This window comes from Clinocottus analis, unplaced genomic scaffold (genome assembly GCF_023055335.1).
Source record: "Clinocottus analis isolate CAN_PGR_092001 unplaced genomic scaffold, fCliAna1.0.p SCAF_6, whole genome shotgun sequence".
Classification (NCBI taxonomy): Eukaryota; Metazoa; Chordata; class Actinopteri; order Perciformes; family Cottidae; genus Clinocottus; species Clinocottus analis.
This window is the reverse complement of record NW_027176218.1, coordinates 1,139,476-1,160,291: the sequence shown is the minus strand read 5'-3', so window position 1 is coordinate 1,160,291 and position 20,816 is coordinate 1,139,476. Positions and strand designations below refer to the sequence as shown.

At 45.0% G+C, this 20,816-nt stretch overlaps 1 protein-coding gene across 4 annotated transcripts in view; it reads right to left on the bottom strand.

Annotated features, from left to right (window-relative positions):
• LOC137803569 (alpha-1,3-mannosyl-glycoprotein 4-beta-N-acetylglucosaminyltransferase C-like) overlaps positions 1-20,816 on the bottom strand; it is a 113,265-nt gene that overhangs the window by 64,821 nt on the left and 27,628 nt on the right. The window lies entirely within an intron of this gene.

The window sequence follows — 20,816 nt, the reverse complement described above, 5'->3', positions numbered from 1 at the left end:
CACTTAAACACTTCAGCTCGAGGACCATAGAGGAGAGTCTCGGACCAAAGAGAAAGAGAGAGAGAGAGAGGATGGGAAAGGGAGCGCGACATTGATTCCCCCCCCTTTGAAGTGCCAGTTCATCATTCTGTGAGACACTCGCTATCGATCCTCCGCCTTTAGTTTGTTTGTAATTTTGGGGGCTCAAAAAACTGTTCACAAAGATAGATCCTCTTATATGCCACTTGCCTCCGAGATGACGAATGGAGGGATCAAAGGATGAGTGGCGATGGCCTCATTTTGCTAGGTGCTCCTTCACTCAGTGGGTTTTTGTGGCCCTGATTAAAAAGGAGAGCTTTGAGTGTGAGTGTGTGTGTGTGTGTGTGTGTGTGTGGGGTCTAGTCAGTGTTTTTCATGACAATATGTTACGGTCTTATTCCTCGTATTGCAAAACTACGACATTGGAAACTGAACATTTCCATTTTCGGACCCTTTGACGCTTCAACAACGACTAAAAACAATGGTGATATTTCATATTTTATCAACCATTTAACAGTGTTACATCCGTGTCCGTCCAACAGGTCTTCACTTCTATCCTGTCACACTGAAGCAGACGAATTATTTTGGAGTCGGGGCCCAAAATGTGTCCTGTGAGGTCACGGTGAGCTTCGAACGCTAAACTTTAAATCAGTCCAGGCGTACGTTTTGAAAAAAACAACTAATTGGAGACGTTCTCACCGTCGCGAGAGCGGCTCAGGCGCTCGGTCAGAGCGACCTCGACCGCTGGAAGAGAAAATTCAAAATGCGTTCGTCCTCGCGAGTAGACGATGGCGTTGGAAACACGTTTCACATCCGGACGGATGGGTCAGACCACGAGGCGAGACACTTCCTGCATCTCATTCGATCTGTGTTTCTCATCAGATGTGATGGTGATGATGAAACCTGATGTGTACCAAGTTTGAAGAAAGTGAGTTTGTGCGTTTGGGCTGTTCCAGATTTACTGGAATGTTCAATACAACCTGAAGGATCGTCAACAGATTTTGATTGACTCAAACTACACAAAATACATAGTTATGGTTTTCATTGACTTCGGTAAAAACTAACACATGTTGACCAATGGATTTCCATGACTTTAAACCAAGTTCCCATGAGCAAACATGGAGTGAAATCTGGCTGTAAATTGTACAAAGTAATAAAATGTAGTATTTAAACTAGCAATGAGGCTTACCGTATACCTTAAATGACACAAATGACGAATAACTCAAACTTAAAGTGGCGACTAAATATGATTTAAACAAGGAAATCTGCCACAGGATTAGGATTTAAATCAAGAAAATATCCAATATCTCGCCAGCATCAGATCGTTGGTCATTCTTCTCCTCAGAAGATGTCCTCTCCTACATCACATCACACAGCTTCTGCTCATTGAAGGTCATCCTTCAAGTCACTACCTCCTGCTGCCACTTGGAGCTGGAGGCCATGCGCTAAGTTTGAACTCAAAACATCGAATGCCACTCAAAGAGCTCTTTACTGGCCACAAAAACAGAACAAATTGGGCTTTCAAGCAAATAATCAACAGAATGCAACTATGACGGGTTCAGAAAGAGAAAGCTTCTTCTGCAACAACCCTGTTAACAAAAGTCCAGGAATTTAAACATTTCCAGGACTTTTCCAGGACCTCTTAATGACTTTGAACCAAATATCCAGGGCTTTTTCAGGACTAAACCAAATTTCCAGGACTTTTCCAGGACTGAACCAAATGTCCAGGACTTTTCCATGACTTTAAACCAAATTTCCGTTACTTTTTCATGACTTTACCAAATTTTCCATGGTTTTTCCATGATTTTAACAAAACTCCAGGAATTTCCAGGACTTTTCCAGGACCTTTCCATGACTTTAAACCAAATCTCCATGACCAAACATTGTGTGAAATGTGTGCGTAAACAGTGCCACTCAGAGAGCTCTTTACTGGCCACAAAACAGAACAAATTGGGCTTTCAAGCAAATAATCTCCAGGATGCAACTATGACGGGTTCAGGAAGAGAAAGCTTCTTCTGCAACAACCCTGAACCTTCAGTGAAAAGAGTATTGTTGGTCAGGTTGCCCAACCGGCGGCTTGTTTTCGTCCTCACGGCAACATCTTAGCCAGGAGACATCGGACGCCTCGAAATTGAAATCCAAATTCCTCCATTCTTTGAAAAACCGCGTGCAATCATTTACAGCGGGAAGAAGATGTACCATTTTTGTTATAAATGGAATAAGTACCTCTCTCTCCTGGAGCAAACACAATTGGGTTTTTTTCGCTGCCAACGTTGTTTTGGTGAGAGCACATTTTCCACTGTGACCTTCTGTAGTTTCCAGGAAAATGCTCAACCTGAGAGGCAGCCACCCACATGTACCTGAACATCTCATCTGCACCACTGCACCTTCAACACCTCAGAATACCTTCAGAGATGCCAAGAGAAAAACATGAAGGTCATCCCGGCGCCGCGTACGCTGCAGCGACTACCGGGAACACATCCCTTACCCAGAGTTCAATGCACAAACAAACAAACAAACAAACAGACGCCCACTCACACTCACTGGGAAGAAAAACAAGACAAAATGTCTGAAGTGCTCCAAAGAAAACCATTATTTTTCACATATTTTCCGGGGACGGATATTTGTAATGAATTTCTTCACACACATTAGTTCTCTGACGATTCGCCGCCGTTAAGTTGTAGAACTAAGACTGAGACGGCACTAAGAAGAGCAAAAGGAGAACATCAGTAAGGACTGTTTCTTTTAGAAGGCCAAAGAACTTTACTGAACTAACACTATGAGGAAAGGTTCAAGTCTTCAAATATCTGTTCATTTGAATAACAATTCATGATTTATTTCAGATAGGAATAGCCAAAAAAAATAGCCAAAAACAACGTCTGGAATCATAGACATTGTGACTAATGGATTTCATTGTCTTTAAACCAAATATCCAGGACTTTTTCAGGACTAAACCAAATTTTCAGGACTTTTCCATGACTTTAAACCAAATTTCCATGTTTTTTCCATGATTTTAACAAAAACCCAGGAATTTAAACACAATTTCCAGGACGTTTCCAGGACCGTTTAATGACTTTAAACCAAATTTCCAGGACTTTAAACCTAATGTCCATTACTTTTTCCATGACTTTACCAACATTTCCATGTTTTTTCCATAATGTTAACAAAAGTCCAGGAATTTAAACATTTCTAGGACTTTTCCAGGACCTCTTAATGACTTTGAACCAAATATCCAGGACTTTTTCAGGACTAAACCAAATTTCCAGGACTTTTCCAGGACTGAACCAAATGTCCAAGACTTTTCCATGACTTTAAACCAAATTTCCGTTACTTTTTCATGACTTTACCAAATTTTCCATGGTTTTTCCATGATTTTAACATTGTGTGAAAGTGATAAAAAGCATACAGTAAACCTTAAATGACACAAATGAATGAGAGACAATAGTTTGATTAAAAGAATAAACATTTATATAGATGCCTGTATGTATGCTGCTGATATTTTGAGCCTCTTTCTATTAAAAGCAGAATCATTATTTCAAACTCAGCCTAAATGAACATCATAAACACATGAAAATAACACATTCACATGACTTCAACAACACTTTTTAGCGATTTAATTTTTCCCCAAGGACTTTTCCAGGGCTGTAAATAACCGGTTTTCATGTTTTCCATGACCGTAAGAACCTTAAACGTACAACTTACTTCCTCGGAAACAAACAGCCGTGTTAAGCCCTGAGTAGTGGTTGACTACCGCTACGTATCTAAAAACCTCTCGCCAAACACTGCAGCAGCTGATTTCCTCCCCTGCTCTGCACACACTCGGCGAGAGTCGGGTGACTAATCAATCATGGTGCGTGGTGATTGGTTGCAACATAAGCCTGCAGATTCTGGGGATTTAGTGGCACATGTTTGAGAGCGACTGTGTAAACCTCAAGAAAAACAAATCCATCTGGTGGAAATCTTCTGTGCAATATTTCTGTTCTGGGCTTCTTATCGAGATGCGGCACGCGGGTTAAGATCGAAGTCGACGCGTCGTAAACAAGCCGTAAGCTGCAGTTTTCCCACAAAAAAAAAAAGCGGCTGCCGCTCTCAACCCAAGAGTCCTGAGCGGGGTGAGAGCACTGAGGGGATGGGCTCTCATCGGGACGATTAAATAAAACACCGTGAAAGGATTAACCGTCAAACACAGAGCGCCCTGAGACCTCGTGTGGCGTTTGAGGCAAAATGGTTCTACGCAGCTTTAACACATGAACGTCCACATCCTCGTCTTCGTCATCACCCACATCCTCGTCTTCGTACACGTCCTCATCCTCGTCCACGTCCTCGTCTTCGTCCACGTCCTCGTCTTCGTCCACGTCCTCGTCTTCGTCCTCATCCACGTCCTCGTCTTCATCCACGTCCTCGTCTCCGTCCACGTCTTCGTCCTCATCCACGTCCTCGTCCTCATCCTCGTCCTCATCCTCGTCTTAATATTCGGCCTTGTCTACATCCTCATCCACGTCTTTGTCCTTATCGTCGTCGTCATTCTCGTCCTCATCCTCATCCTCGTCCACGTCCTCATCCTCATCCTCGTCCACGTCCTCGTCCACGTCCTCATCCTCGTCCACGTCCTCATCCTCATCCACGTCCTCCTCCATGTCCTCGTCTTCGTCCTCATCCTCGTCTTTGTCCTCGTCTTCGTCCTCATCCACGTCCTACAGTTTTCACCGAACAGTCGTGAGCCTCCGTCCTCGGCGTCGGTGGTGACTGACAGCCCTCGGACGCTCGCTGGGTGCGGGTCGTCCACGTTGAACCCCGGTGCCGCATCCTCCAGATGCCCTCGCCGATGCACTCGTTGCCTACAAGGCAGTCTTATATCTAGGAGGGGGGGGGGGACTTCTTCATTTCCGCACTTCCCAGGTTTTTTTTTATTTTTTAAATGTCACTTACGTCTAATGGCTGTGCTCATTAGCGCCGCGTCTGTATAAACCCACTCTGGTCATTACCAGCCGCATCTGCAGTCAGGCCTCATGCCGAATCTCTCTTGTTTAAGTCATCCGTCACGCCCCCCCCCCCCCCCTCCCCCCTTCCTCTCCCTTGTTCTTTGGCAGTCGGCACCAGGAAAATGACGCAAAGCGCAAATCTTCTAATTATCTACAACTATCTATCTGCTTACATTGCGAGTGAGTGTGTTTTGACTCGGCCGCTTTATCAGTGTAGCGAGAAACCCGATCTGAAACAACATCCATCATGTGAAGGCTGCCAAGGCCACTCGGGGAACTCCACGGGCAGCAGAGCGCTGAGGATCGTACTTTACCTCGGCGCGATCCTCTTGTGTATGGGCACAGAGGGAGGAGGGAGGCCTGTGCATGACTGGGACTGCGTTTGAGACACTCAAGTCTCTTTTATTATTCACTCGTACCACTGTCAGATATGGACAGTTGTTACAACACACACAAAAAAACCTTGGTGTGCTCGGGGGGAAAAATGTCCAAAGAAACCCCTTCAGAGTCAAGAAGATCAAGAGTTCAGTCAAGAAACAAGAAATCCACTTTTTTCCACTGTCAAGTCGACTTGAAACAGAAGCACAGCGTGCTATTTCTAACATAATACCGCAAAACAAATAACTGATATGAAATCACAGCACTGCTCTTCTTGCCTTTCTCCATTTTTTTTTTTGATTCTGCATCGTTCTTTAGAGGAGCTTTGCGTGGGTGTGCAACAGCCTGTCCAAGTAAGAAATAGAGAGAGGGTTGGGGAGCGCGCCGGCTATCCTTTGTCAACTGTTCAGTGCCATTTAATGGCCTGTAAACCCCTTTGCTTGAGAAAGAACAGGCAATTAGCATACTGAGTGGATTACAAGATTGCTCTGACTCCTGGATTAATGTGTGCACTTAATCTTCTCTTTGCTAAGCGATTCTTGGATATACAGCCAGTCAAGGGGAACAAATGTCCCCAACCTTCCAAAAACACAACATGAACAAAAGATTCCTTCCACGATTGCATCAAAAAAAAAAAGAAAAGTGCATTCCCTGAAAGTCATTGTGAGGCTGGATTGGTCTCTTCGTCAACACATCTATTTACTTCCATTTGTTTCAGATGATCCTTACCCTAACCCTTACCCTAACCCTTACCCTTACCCTTACCATAACCCAAACCCGGAACAAGAACGTCAATACGCCAACATCGGCATGCGAGGGCGGCGCTGCTCCTCACCCCAACATGTTTCTACCCAATGGGCCACTTCTGCGGTTAGTGATGCCCCGATGTCGCACCAAAGGGGAACCAAGGAGGCGATTCAGGCTGAGAAACAGCCCTGCAGCTTAGTTTTGGGGTGGAGCGTGTATGTTACTGCTGTATTTGGATGTACTGAGAACTATTAGTGATATACAAGTAGAATATATCGTTTAGTACATGAAAAAATAGAAATGTGCCATCGTGTCAAAATGGACATTTTGGAGATCTCACCTAAATTGTCTTTACTAAAAACTCTTAAATATCTTTCTGCTTTACTTTATGAAATTCTACCTTTGCAGAGGTGATGTTCACAGATTGTGCTTTGATCTGGATTAGCTTTGGAACTGCAGATGCATCATTACAAAGGGATTAATCATCCTGGAAGTGCTTTGTTTCTTTTAGGCAAACCTGACACTTTGAAATGTTTGCTGTGTGTCATCTTCATTTACTCTTCAACAGTGTAATATACACTGATATTTACACATCTGAACAAATCCAGATTGTTCCCTTTATTACGACCCCAACATTATTCAAACAACCCTTGCGGTTGCAGAGATATACTCTTTTTAGTTTGGGTATGACATTTAAAAGGTTAAAGCAACGCTGACGGGGCCGTGATGTTCAGGGTACGGGGTTAAATGATGAAATAGGATCCAGGAAGTCCAGTTTAGAGCAACAAATGGTGTTGAGAGGTGCCCAAATGGTTTCTATCAGGGTGGCAAGTACTTCCTCTTTGGCGGTGACCATCACGAGGTAAACGGTAGAAATGGCATTAATCTATCAGGAATGCGTCGCATGACACCAAAAGTTGAGCCTGCTTCAACTTCACATTTACTGACTTGTGGACTATGGTTAGGAAGCCTTGACTTTGGCATTTTTCGGCAGGCGACCGTCTTGTTTTTTTACAACCAGAAGTGACACCTGACCGTCTGACAGCAACCTGTCAATCACAAATTTGCTACGCACCAAAATGACCCTTAAAGCAGAGTATGCTTTACTCTTAACGGGACCACAATTGACAAAATGAACATCACGCTGCACTGAAGAAGACTTGTAAACTACCGATTGAGACTGCGAACTGGACATTGCCTGAGACAAAAACCTCCAGAAATATTTGTATAAAGTGTAAATCATCCCAGAAAAAGAGCAGAATTTTAAAAACAGTCATAGCAAATGTGTCATTGACATACATGGAATTTTTGATTTTGTGGAAAATGAGTATCAAATATTTGCCCCGACTTACAACTCTGCCACACAGCACAACATCTCCTTGATTGCTATCCTCTACCTATCTGTACTCTATATGATAAACTTGGGGCTGCACTCCATATCTCCGGGAAGTCAGGCTCAATCCGCTATCGTCCCTGAACCCCCTATACCTTTTCCGCTGGCTTTGATATGATCTTTAATCCACGGCTCCCCTACCTAACCCCCCGAATCTTTCACCCGGGGTGTCAGCGCAGAAATGAAAAGTGCTGATAGCTTTGCGCTGCTATTGCTCAGTGCCAAAGCGGGGTGTCTTAAAAAAAAAAACAGCAACTTCAGCTTCACATGGCCTACATCCAGGGACACGTGCAGCCACAAAGCAGAAGAACCAGGTATTCACTCATTCACATCCCATATTCACAAAAACCGACGCTTACTTTCTGATATCTTGCAGGTGGCAGGCGCCATGTATGTGCCAAGGAACCGTCATGTCGTTAACACGCTAAAAGGAAATATAAAAGAAGCTGAGGGCAGCTTGTTTCCTCTGCAGAATATGTGTGAAAATGAGCAATGACACAATGCATCGCTCCCTTCCTCTGAATATCAACGCCGATTACGATCTTCGCGGCAATTCGCGGACAAAAAGAGATTTCGGGTATGATGCTGAGTCACTGCATTGTGTCAGAAGGGGACAGATGGTTGAGGCGTACCTTCGCGGCACATCGAGATGAGCGCTCAATGTTCCCGAAAGCTCGACCGGCATGACTGAGCTGAGATGGTGGTGGCTAAAAAGCTGTAGAAACCCGAGTATAGTCATGACGAGGAGAGGAGAGAGAAAGAGCCTGGATCCCCCGGACACATTAAGAATGCGTTTTCTCCTTAGAAATCAATAACGTCTCATTGCCTTGAAGATCGCCAGGAACGCCATCGCTTTCAATTTATTCATTCGTTCTTCTCCGTGAACACGCGGCAGTGATCCACGGCCCTCCTTCGCCCTCCTGCTCCATCTTCCCGGGAGGTCCGGGAGGTCTCTGCTGCTTTTTGAACAATGGCGTGTGTCTAAAAAAGGGACGATCCCCTTCCCGAGCAGTCTGTTCTGGGTTTGCATCTCGAGCGACGAGCTTGGACGCGTTTGTTTTCTCCTCGTCGGGCCGCGATTTGATCCGCTCGGCCCTGCCGGATCATTTTCCTCCACACTCAGTTGTGCGTTCATGAAGGCAACTCCCAGTGAGATGAGGAATCGTTTCAACACACCCCGCAGCCCCTCGGAAATTTCCCCAAAACCTCCCAGGAACCCCTGCTGCGAGCAGGGTTGAAAGCAGCACCTATAGGAGTCCTAACACCCGGGATTGGGGTCGGCCTTTTCTCTCAAAGTCAAAGGGTTTTTTCATTTGAAAAGGTTTTTAGTTAGATGCCTGAAATAAGGTCTGTGGTGAACACCTGCTTAAGGGAGTTTAAAGTTTTGTTCTGAGGTATAAAATAGGTCAGTAAATACCCATGGGGGGGAATTCGGAAGCTTTTACGTGTCTTTAAAGACGCGGTTGCTAACAAATGGCTAAATGAGACTACAAGACGTTTCATTTAGCTGACGCTTTCATCCAAAGCTCACTTACAATAAGTGCATTCAGCCGTGAGCACAAACTGAGAACAACAAGAATTAAGAAAGTCCAATTTCTTCAATGAAGTCAAACTACAAAGTGCTATCAGTAAGAGACGTTTAAGTGCTACTAAAGCGCTACCACGGCTTCCCTTTTCAGGGTGTAGTCGAAAAAAGATGTGTTTTTAGTTTGAGACGGAAGATGTAGAGACTTTCTGCTGACCGAATGTCGAAGGGGAGCTCGTCCCACCGTTGAGTTCGTCTTCACAGCCTCGTGGTGCGCACGACGTTCATTTGTGAAGCCGCTCAGCTCAGTTTCAATTGACAAAATCCAGATGGAGCGTCATCCCCTCCAGAGGGATGACGTATAGGCGTGGCGAATATGCGAATACGCCCGCTGAGCCACTCGTGTGCAGCGGGGGCTCGACTAGAAGTGGCTCAGCGTGCCTATTCGCTTCCCATAATTATCAAAATTAGCCATCGACCGGCTGCGTGGAGGCTCTCAGACAGCTGATCGCTCTCTCTCTTCACTGAGTAGACGGAGACATGAAACGTCCTCAGACATCACAGACCCTCCCCCCAAAGAAACTACAGACGTAGCCTGTAGCCTCGGGGAATAAACGGTTGTTGCTCGACGTCGTTTGACGAGCCTTTTTTTTTTTTAATACACCCGACTGCCTCTTCTGCTCGTTTGTGCACAAGATGTTCCCGTTACCAACACATCAGCTTCCCACAACTTGACAGAAATCCGACCTTTATTTTTTTTATTTTCCTCGGTACGTGTACGAGAAGATGCATGTTTGACTGTTACCGTCACTTAATAATGTGTGTGTGTGTGTGTGTGTGTGTGGATTCACTTCTGCTGAGCGTCACAGTAAAGCGCGGCTCAATGTGAAGCGCTCGCTCAGCAACTTTAATGCTGGCTCTGCAAACAAAGGGGTCAGAGCTTCACAGTATTTTTTGTTCTCTCCACATCGATGTGTGCGACGCTTCACTGGGCGGGGCGACCAGAACCCGCGCACAGTTTTCGAACCCTTCCAACAAACGTTGGGGGTGGACGGCGAGGTCCTGGCGGCTCAATTCTGTATTCCCTCGCAAAAAAACAGGACAGTCAGCGATGGGTTAGGGTTAGTTATTACAGCTAATGTGCACCATCTGCTTCCCAGGGCGACTGCTCATTAAATATGGAAATATAAATATGGAGCAGGTAAATAACATATCTCACGTCTGCAGCACCGAAGCTAACTGTGACCGGGTCCTGGTAGAGCAGGAGGGGGAGGGGCTGAGATGGGTTTGACAGCTTCTTTTTGTTAAGAGACTGTGCAACATAGTGAAAAATGGATGTGGAAGTTTTTTAACAGATTGCGGCTCCGGACAGTCTCGACAGATATTTTTCAGATTAAATCCGTCAGGGGAGAAAAAAAAGAAAAAAGAAGAAGTTTCACTTGCAGCCATGAATCAATACTTCCTCTAAGTATCAAGCTTTACTTTACTTTACTTTCTTTAAACATTAAGGTATCAAAGATCTGCCGAGACGAGATCGCGTGACATCACACCTGGCCGGAAAACCAGAGTTTGTTTTCCCAAGACGGGGAATGTTTCATCGGATCCACATTCACGGAGGCTTTCTTCAAGACACCCGCAGGCCAAAAACATTGTTTTTCATGCACTGAATCTTGATATTTAGCTTTATTTTTCTCCCCTTGCATGCGCTTTCAGACTAGTGAGAGGAAAACACATGTTGGTGTTTGTTTTGCTACTTTCTACATTCACGTCTGCAGATTTTTCCTAAAATTAGCATTAGAAAATGCATCATTTTGCATATTGTCACCTTCCTAAAATAATAGCCTATGTCATTTTTTGATAAAAATGATTTTCTTGCCTAAATCATCTCCTCATGATACTGGCAAAAACCACCTACATCCTCAGCTGAACACATCATGTGATTCTATCTCTGTAGCATTGACGGCCTATGTCAAGAAACGTGACTAAAGCCATATTTTTGCCTTAAGTCAAAAGACAATGTGACTTAAGCCATTTGATTTTGTCTTAAGTCAAAAGACAATGTGACTTAAGCCATATTATTTTTGCCTATAGTCAAAAGACAACATGACTTAAACCATTTTATTTTTGCCTTAAGTCAAAAGACAATGTGACTTAAGCCATATTTTTGGCTTAAGTCAAAAGACAATGTGACTTAAGCCATATTTTTGCCTATAGTCAAAAGACAACGTGACTTAAGCCATTTTATTTTTGCCTTAAGTCAAAAGACAATGTGACTTAAGCCATATTTTTGGCTTAAGTCAAAAGACAATGTGACTTAAGCCATATTTTTGCCTATAGTCAAAAGACAACGTGACTTAAGCCATTTTATTTTTGCCTTAAGTCAAAAGACAATGTGACTTAATTTGTCAATGAAAATCTCGCTGGAATGCCTGTAGAGCAGTGTCTGGAGGCAGCTTTTGCACTTCTCTTGCATTTGGTCAAGTTTTTTTGTGTGATTTCTGAGTAACCTGGAAAAAATGACTTGGGCCATTATTTTAGGAAAGTGACGATATTTAAAGATGCATTTTCTGAAAACTTTACTCCGTAAGTAATTGACTGAGGACATTTTTTTAGCCAAATTTTCCACCCGTTTCTCCTGCAGCGTCTCCCCCATAAACAGCAATGAAGAGACGGAGGCCTCATTGCAGCATAAAACGGTCCATATAGTCCAGAAGAAGTGCAGGAGACCACAATAGTCCTGCGAGCGCTCGCCACCTTTTAAAACCCCGCCAGTAATGCAGAGTAATCTTTTTTGTTTATCTATTTCCCCAGACAATTAAATTCTCCATTACTGCCACCGTGTATTACAAGGACATATGTGCGTGGGTGTAGATGTGAGAGCACCAAAGGAAAAATAAATAGCGCCTCCCTCGATGCTGATCATTTTAGCAAGCCACTCAGAATGGGGGGGGCGCTTTCATATACAAGCACCTATTTACCGTCCAGCAAACACGCGCAGCCCACTGTTTAGTCCAAGATAAGCAGCGAGAGAGTTGTTTTTTTTTATATCTTCTTTTCTTTTTTAGTCGTCATTTCATTTTTTTCTAATATTGCAGGAGAAACGGCTGGAGTTAATCACAACTCTCACCACTGTCTCCTTCAAAGTCGACGGATAAATAATTCAACAGGAATTGTCTGAGAAAACACAAAGCTTGTAAATATACACCGGACCGCAGTGTTCTGGTTCTTTTTATGCGAGACTGATAAATACATATATTCTTTTTTTTTAAAGTTCAGTCCCTCAGCGCCGCCAATGCAGAGCCGAGGAGCGGCACTTTCATCTGCTGTCGAGGGTGTGCAGGTGCTCCTGTCTGCACTTCCACCATCCCTTTTTTACAGCTGGATACATTTCAAATGTTTACCATAGCTCCAATTTCCTTTTTACTATCTTATTCTGGCAATTTAATTGGAAGACGGCTTGTTTTCTCACTCGTAGAACAGAGGTTACAACGTAACTTCTGCTTGGTTACGCGAAAGCAGTGGGAAACAAAGCGGGTCATTGCGTGTCCACGGAGGCTCGAGGTCCGTTGGAGCGTCACGATAGCCGTTAGCCGTTAGCCGCAATGCTGCAGGATCCCAACATGCAATGCATGAACAATGCATTGTGGGTCTTATAACAAAAGTCTTCAGATAAACTCAAATGAGATTGAAATTGGAAGGTTTCCTGTTCTTGGCTCGAGAGAGTAAATATGCAATCGTTGTGTTTGTATAACATTCTTAAAACACTTAATTGCAGATAGCAGTACATGTTACACGCTGGTACCTTCAAGTTTGTTACTTTTTATGTACTTGAAAACTACCATCAAACAGGTTCCACTTGCACGTATCGAAGCACAATAAACGTGCATGTGTCATAGCAAAACCCCAAAATCTATCCATTCTCCACCATTGCAATTTCCAGTGCAGTATTTCTAGTGATCGCGTCGTCTCCGCATGATTACGATGTAATTTGCATCCGAAAGACGCCGCCGCGGTCGTCTGTCAAGATTTAGTTGAGACCTGAATCTTAGGGAAATAATTACCGTTGAGGTGCTTTTGAGCCGAGCCGCGAAACCACTAAAGCTGCTGCAGCGACTGCTTCTCCGTGACCTTCTTTTGCCCCCGAAGCCCGAAAAAGAAATGATTCCTCAGCCTACCTTCCTCGTTAAATACGAGTACAGCTGCCTACTATTATATTGCATGGGGAAATAGTCACGGCTCAGCATAAAACCGGGTCCTTATTGCGCTGAGAGTCACACTGTGCTGAATTTCTCACCAAAATCCAGTTCAATTTTGTGCTCCGTGAAATCTAATTGATCAGTAATGAGGTCCACTTTTAGCCCCGCACGTTTCTCCTAGTCAGGCTCATTATGAGTAGCAGAAATAGCTCATAAACAACAGAGCTTCCTTCAGCTTATTTCAACTTCCACATTGATTTAGGGGAGAAAAAGTGAGCTAAAACGAGCTCAAACGAGCACAAAAGCTGGTTTCTTTCTGCGCGTCACTGATTTTTTTCCCAGCTCTTCGTTATCATACGCGCATCAATTAAAACGGAGCGGTCGGCGGTCATGAACGTCCAGAGTCTCAGGCTCCTTCAACGACGCTCATTAGATGACGAAGAAAAAGAAAAGCACACAGGTGAAGACGCAGGAGGAGAACCGAAGGCATGAAATAATGCAAGATAAAAAAATGTATGTAGAAAATATATAATGAAGTAAAATGTGGGTGACAGTAACAAAGGGTGAAACAAAAACGTCACCCACAAACTCACTATTTGTACGTATACCAATGACTCGCCTCGTGTTATCAGGACTTCTTGGACGGCGTTCCAGCGCTTGTGTTTCCACACGTCACAGCACGCCCGAAGCGTTCATGAATTCTGCTGAACAGCTGTCCGAATGTTTCTCCTCTGCACTTTTCTCCGAGGCGTTTCCTCTCCGCGATGCCGAAGAGAAGACTGGAAGGTGAACGAAGGCACCCAGGAGTGTTTTCCTCCCCGTCCATCTTAATTCCCTCCACCGCTGGACGCTTTGGAGAAACTCTTTGCAGACGGACGCCTGTCACGCAGCCTCCACCGGCGGCCTTCGGGGAGGCGGCAGCTCATTGGACTGAAGCTGCAGCTCGCCGTAGAGAGGCGGCAGCTCGCTGTACTGAGGCGGCAGCTCGCTGTAGAGAGGTGGCAGCTCATTGGACTGAAGCTGCAGCTCGCCGTCGTGAGGCGGCAGCTCGCTGTAGAGAGGCGGCAACTCGCTGTACTAAGGCGGCAGCTCGCTGTAGTGAGGCGGCAGCTCGCTGTAGTGAAGCGGCAGCTCGCTGTACTAACGTGGCAGCTCGCTGTACTGAGGCGGCAGCTCGCCGTAGCGGAGCTGCAGCCAGCTGTACTGAAGCGGCGCTGAAAGCCCAAACAGCGAGCGGCTGCTGAGGTCAGCTTCTGGCACCACGACACAAAGCTGACACCTCGTTATATACGCGGGGCTCTTCCTCGCTCCTCATCTGCCTTTTGTCTCTGAGTTACAAGCGCGCCGCATCTTCCGCCCGAGATTGCCGACATAATTCTCCGGAGCAAAGCGACGACTTTCATGAATATCTTTATGAATAAATACAGTGTGTGAAGGCTGGCGCCTGGAGAAAAAGACCTCGTTTGTATTTTTTTTTTTGTTTTTATGATGAGCCTCCTTAACGTTTTTTGCTGACGTGTGATCTAAGAAGCCGTGTGTCGGCGTCCTGCAGGCTCGTCCTGACTTTCACACGCCGGTGCGGCCGTGACGCCCCTTTATTGGCCCTCCAACCACCGGGGTGACCCTAATTACAGCGTTGGCTTTGCTGCCAAACCGTCTCATTGGAAACCAGCCGCAGCGTTCGGTGACCCCGGCGTGCGAGCTGGTCCCAGTGGAAAGCAATTTAATGCTTGGCTGCTCAGAGGACAAAATATATGCAGCACAAGAAATCCCTTAGATAAATTAAGAGCGGGCGAGAAGACTGTGTGAGAGCCTTATCGGAGGCCCGGCGAGCCACCTGTCACCTCAGAGGTGGCAGGAAGCAGTCCACTTCTGTCAACGAGCAGCCGGCGCCAAGTGGGGAACCGCTGCGAGGAGAAGAGCGGTGCACCTGCCGTCCATTTTCTGTGTTTGAGAACCGTGCAGTGAACACGCTCGACCCGGTAAACATCAGATTGAACGCAAATCTGTTAAAGAATACGAATCATGTCATGAATATTACCTGAAATATGACACGGTGTTGAAACTTGACAAGCTCCTATGCAAGAATTGGGACACAAAGTAAGGTTAAAGGTTCAAATTGACCACAATGTGGTTGCCTGTTGGGGCCCCAAAGGGCCCGGAGCCTGAAGGCAGTGACTCATCCGGCCCAGTTGGGAAGCCCGCCTAGTAAATTATGTTCTGAGGATCGAAAGAATGAGCAAATCTTTAAAAAAAAGTGAGATGAAAAAAGTGAGATGAACAGACTCAAACTTTATCGTATTAGAATAAATATGTTGACAGTTTTCCTTTGGGGAGAATTTGCAGTTGAAAAAAGTTAATAGATCGCAATATATCACAACAACCAATATATTGCAATACTCAATGTAGCACAGTATCGTGATAATATTGTATCAGGACATAAAGTATCGTGATAATATTGTATCAGGACATAAAGTATCGTGATAATATTGTATCAGGATGTAAGTATCGTGATAATATTGTATCAAGACTTAAGTGTTGTGATAATATTGTATCAGGATATAAGTATCGTGATAATATTGTATCAAGACTTCAGTCTCATGATAATATTGTATCAGGACATAAAGTATCACGATAATATCGTATGAGGATATAAGTAACGTGATAATATTGTATCAGGACATAATGTATCACGATAATATTGTATCAAGACTTCAGTCTCATGATAATATTGTATCAGGACATAAAGTATCACGATAATATCGTATGAGGATATAAGTAACGTGATAATATTGTATCAGGACATAATGTATCACGATAATATTGTATCAGGATGTAAGTATCGTGATAATATTGTATCAGGACATAAAGTATAGTGATAATATCGTATCAGGATATAAGTATCGTGATGATATTGTATCGGGACTTAAGTATCGTGATAATATCAGGACTACGTTTACGTGCTCAAAATATTCCACCGTTGCTACCTTCGATGAAAAAAAAGTCGAACTAGATTTTAAATGAACTTAAACCTCCCACATTCTCTCAAAAAGAAAACAACCCTCCCGTTTATCCCTTCCAGCAGCCTGGTTATGCTCCCTGTGTGTTGACATTGACAGTTAATGCAAGTTATTTCTCTGTAATTAGTATCGAAGTGGAGACAGAAAAAAAAAATGTCCTTGGCAGTACACAATGCCCGAGTGGCTGAGGAGCAAATCAGCGCGGGTTGAGAGGTGCTCGGCTCGGGCCGAGACCGCGACGACCTTTTAGATTGAAGCAATGTCCTGGGGAGTCAAACCCATTAAGCACAGTAACTGTGCCGGAGAGAGGATCCATCTCCTTAGATTAGTCGACAGCCAACGGGGCCACCGAGCTGAAGCCCGCCTCCACTGAAGTGACGCCTTGAAGTGGCCTCCGCGGTGTAATCCCGTTTGCCCTCCAAAGATCGCCGGTGCGCCTCCTCGGGCCCCTTTTTTTTTTTTTTAAAAACACAAAACCCAACGAGCCAAAACCCAACCAGGGCGGCGCAGGGAGGAAGTTGGAAAAAAGACGAGTGTGAACCGACAGTTACGCAGTTAAAGATCATTTATCCTCGACGCTCTAAACCGAACGTTCCTTTCATACTCGTAGTCGCAGGCTAATATCAAAACGAAGCGTTTTTAATAATCGACTAGAATCAGTCCCATTACAAAGACGCCTGTCAGCTACATCATTATTTTTTCCAAATTATTATGACGTCAATTTGGTGGGACAGCATCATAGCTTGTTTTAAGCTTCAACAAATACGATCATTTTATGAAGAGCATGAACACGACTGCCGACGGTCTGATCCCCCGTCCCAATAATCCATTAAAACCCTCACAATAAACGAGGCGTGGGAGCAAAACCACGACATTTCCTGCAGGTCGAGGAAACTCGCGCCCAACGGAGCAGAGCTAACGTAGCTTCACTTGCGCTCGCTGAGGATTAGCCCCAACGCGTGGCTCTGCGGCGCCATATTGGAGAAAGTAACAGCTGCTAAATAATAAATGGAGAACTGGAAAGTGTGAGCGCGCCACACCCAAAGTTCAAATGTTCACTGAGACGCAGCCGAAGGCTTCCCGTCTCTCTAACCGCGCAGACGCCGGCTCCGCTCGTTTCGCCGCGTCTACAAATGACAGCTAGCGACGCCGTGCGGCCCCGGGGTTCGTCTCTAAGTGCCGAGTATATTTACCCTCCCGCCCGGCGCCATGCTTTGCTGCGCTTCTGCGAAACGAAGGTAGAATTCAATTACACGGCCGGGGCCGGAGCCGGGGCCCCCGACACGAGCTCACTCTTGTTTCAATCACCCCAACAGGTGGATGTGAGCGACGAGGAGGAGCGGCGGAGGCGGCGGCGGCTCACCGGAGGGCGGCGAGGCGCGAGGAGGCCCTTCGAACAAGAGCAAGTTTAGTTTTTTAAACTCCTGAAATAAAAAGGCCAGGTAAGGACGTTGGCGCCTGAATGCAAATGGAGTCGGTGGAGATCTGCGTGTTTTGGTCTCTGTACACTAAATGTGATGTTTAAACGGTCCGCTGCACAACAACAACATCTGTTCCAGGAACTCCATTCACAGGTTTAATGCCTATTTATTTTATCGCCTTTTTTTTCTCTATTGTCTTTCCTCCGAACGATCCTACAAGATAAAATAAGATAATCCTTTATTAGTTCCGCAGTGGGGAAATTGCGGGATTACGGGAGCACACAAAGACACATAGTAAGTAAAAAAAAAATCAAGTAATATAAATATTAACCGTATGACAAACAGTAAAGAAGAAATCAATACAAATATTAAATATACAGACGGAGTAAAAACTGTATATGAAAAGTATTTATTATATATTGCACCAGATAATGAATGTAATTAAAGTGGCCAAAAGTGTTTTTCTGTTTTCTTTAATGTCTTTTTTATATTTATCTTTTGCTCATTGTACACCATTAAGAAGAGTAAAGCAAAACTAACGTCAAATTTCATGCATGTGCGAATTTACACGGCCATTAAAGCTGATTCAGCTTGTTATGCAGCCGGACAGCAGCGGTCGGGAAGGGAAGGACTTTTTCGAGATGTCCGCCCGGCCGCCGTTCTCTTCCAGGGACCAGAACGGACTCGCAATACAAAAAAAGACCAAAAAACACCATCAATCATCATGATTGTCACACTTTTTCATTGCGTTCGTAATTTCCACTGTGAAAACGTCTGCGGATCCGCGGCGGCGGAGACAATTTAAGGCACTAATCAAGCGTGTTATGAGTCCACACTGGTAATTAATGGGTGGAGGGGAAGTGGGGGGGGGGGGGGGGGGGGTGTCGCGGGAGAGCGCCGTTAACCTTGTTTGTGGCGCCCGATGCGTTTCACCTTATTCCCTCTCAATAACGCGGCGTGTTTGTTTGCGCTCCTCGGGGCCGCGCTGTCTCCGGTGATTGAATGCTGCCGTGTCCTGGAGGAGGCCACGTCGTTTACCTGCTATTCTCTTCGGGTTCCCGGAGGGTGGGAGCTTTGCTTGCGTGCATGTGTGTGTGTGTGTGTGTGTGTGTGTGTGTGTGTGTCCGTCCTGTCTGCCTCATTGTGTATACAGGCCCGTAAATGATATTTATGGGTGAAGCCAACAGAGGGGATGTTGTGATGATAAACGCAAACACTGCCGGAGTGACAGTGAGAAAATATGGCGGGGAATTAAGTCGAGATCGCGGCGTTAAGAGGGTCACGTCTGCGCCGGGAGACGACTTTGCCGTCGTGGCGAATGAGACTTTGTGCAGAGGAGGAGGAGGAGAAAAAAGGTAGAAACTGAACTGTAAACATGGCCACGACCACGGCCTAAACTTCACTACTTATTCTCACTATTTAACGGCAGTGTCGCCCCAATTTGAGACGACAAGAATGACAAAATATTGGTTTAACTGCCATATGACAAAAAGGCGAAATAAATAAGGTGGCAACTTGCTGCAGGGAGGCGGAAGGTTTCCTCCTCGCTGTGGGCTGTGTTTTTATTTCCTGTAGATATCACAATGGTGTGTTTTCTGTCAGATATGACGTGCTATCCGGCCGTCTTTCTGGACGGTTTTATTTCCGGTTTGATCTCAATAAATTATTTTTAAAAAAGGGACGTCGCGTCACTCTCGTCATTATGGTTCATGTCATATTTGAAAGTCTTCTTTTTTTTATTTACAATTCCAATATACAATTCAAATTGAGAATGTTCATTGACATTTACTGATGTTAAACTCCTTGAAACGTTCGCCCCGACATTTGAATGTTGTTGACGTCCCCGCAGTGACTCAACACATTTCTACCCCCAGAATGCATTGGGAACATCCACGACTCGTCTAATCCTTTACGATGCAATAATTGTGTCTGCCAGGCAGTGAGGGACTGCAGTGAACTACAATAAACTACAGAGAACTACAAAAAACTAAAACTACAATAAACTACATTGAACTACAATAAACTACAACAAACTCAAATTAACTAAAAGTAGACTACATTGAACGACAATAAACTACATTCAACTACAACAAACTACATTGAAGTACAATAAACTACATTTATTGGGGGGAGCGCGACGCACTGAATCCGTCGCGCTCCCCCCCGTGGTCGAGCAGATGGTACGCTCCGGCTAGGTGCCGCCGCGCGAGAAGGTGCAATTACCTTCGAGGGGAAGGAGAACAGGTTGCAGCTCGCAGAGACGCTACGACCTTTAGCGTAAAACATGTTGTTTGTTTGTGCTTCACTTTTTCAATATCATGTTATTCATGGTTTCCAGTAGGATTTCCATTAGTTTAGAGGTGCAGCACTACACACATACACCAAATACATCGTGTAACTAGGTAGCAATTGGTGGATTTAAACATAGAAAAACATGACAAAATATGCTATATTTTCAATAATTACAGCTCCTCAAAGCTACACACTCCATTCAAGAGAGGACGGCAGCCATGACACACTACACACTACTTCATGATTACTCACGGCGCGCCGACTGTCAGGCGCTACGATGCTGAGCCTCCAGGACAGCAGTGACTCACGGAGCCTTTCCACACACACATTTCTCCACCTTTTGAAAAACAAGGCAGGAGAATTTGAGCTTCATCCAGCCTGAGTACACAACTGGATTCTACTCCTGTTTTCTGACGCTCGTACTCTCTTACAGCTCCTCGTTTTTGGACTAGTTTTAACCGATATTTGTGAACATGAGCATCTCCCTCAAAGTCCCAAACATCACCTACATCGTCTACATCCACAACTAGACGCTACGTGCTGCTAGCTACAGGAACGTGACCGGGTCAGTTTAGGTTAGCTAGTGAGGCTACGTGCTGCTAGCTACAGGAACGTGACCGGGTCAGTTTAGGTTAGCTAGTGAGGCTACGTGCTGGTAGCTACAGGAACGTGACCGGGTCAGTTTAGGTTAGCTAGTGAGGCTACGTGCTGGTAGCTACAGGAACGTGACCGGGTCAGTTTAGGTTAGCTAGTGAGGCTATGTGCTGCTAGCTACAGGAACATGACCAGTTCAGTTTAGGTTAGCTAGTGAGGCTATGTGCTGCTAGCTACAGGAACGTGACCG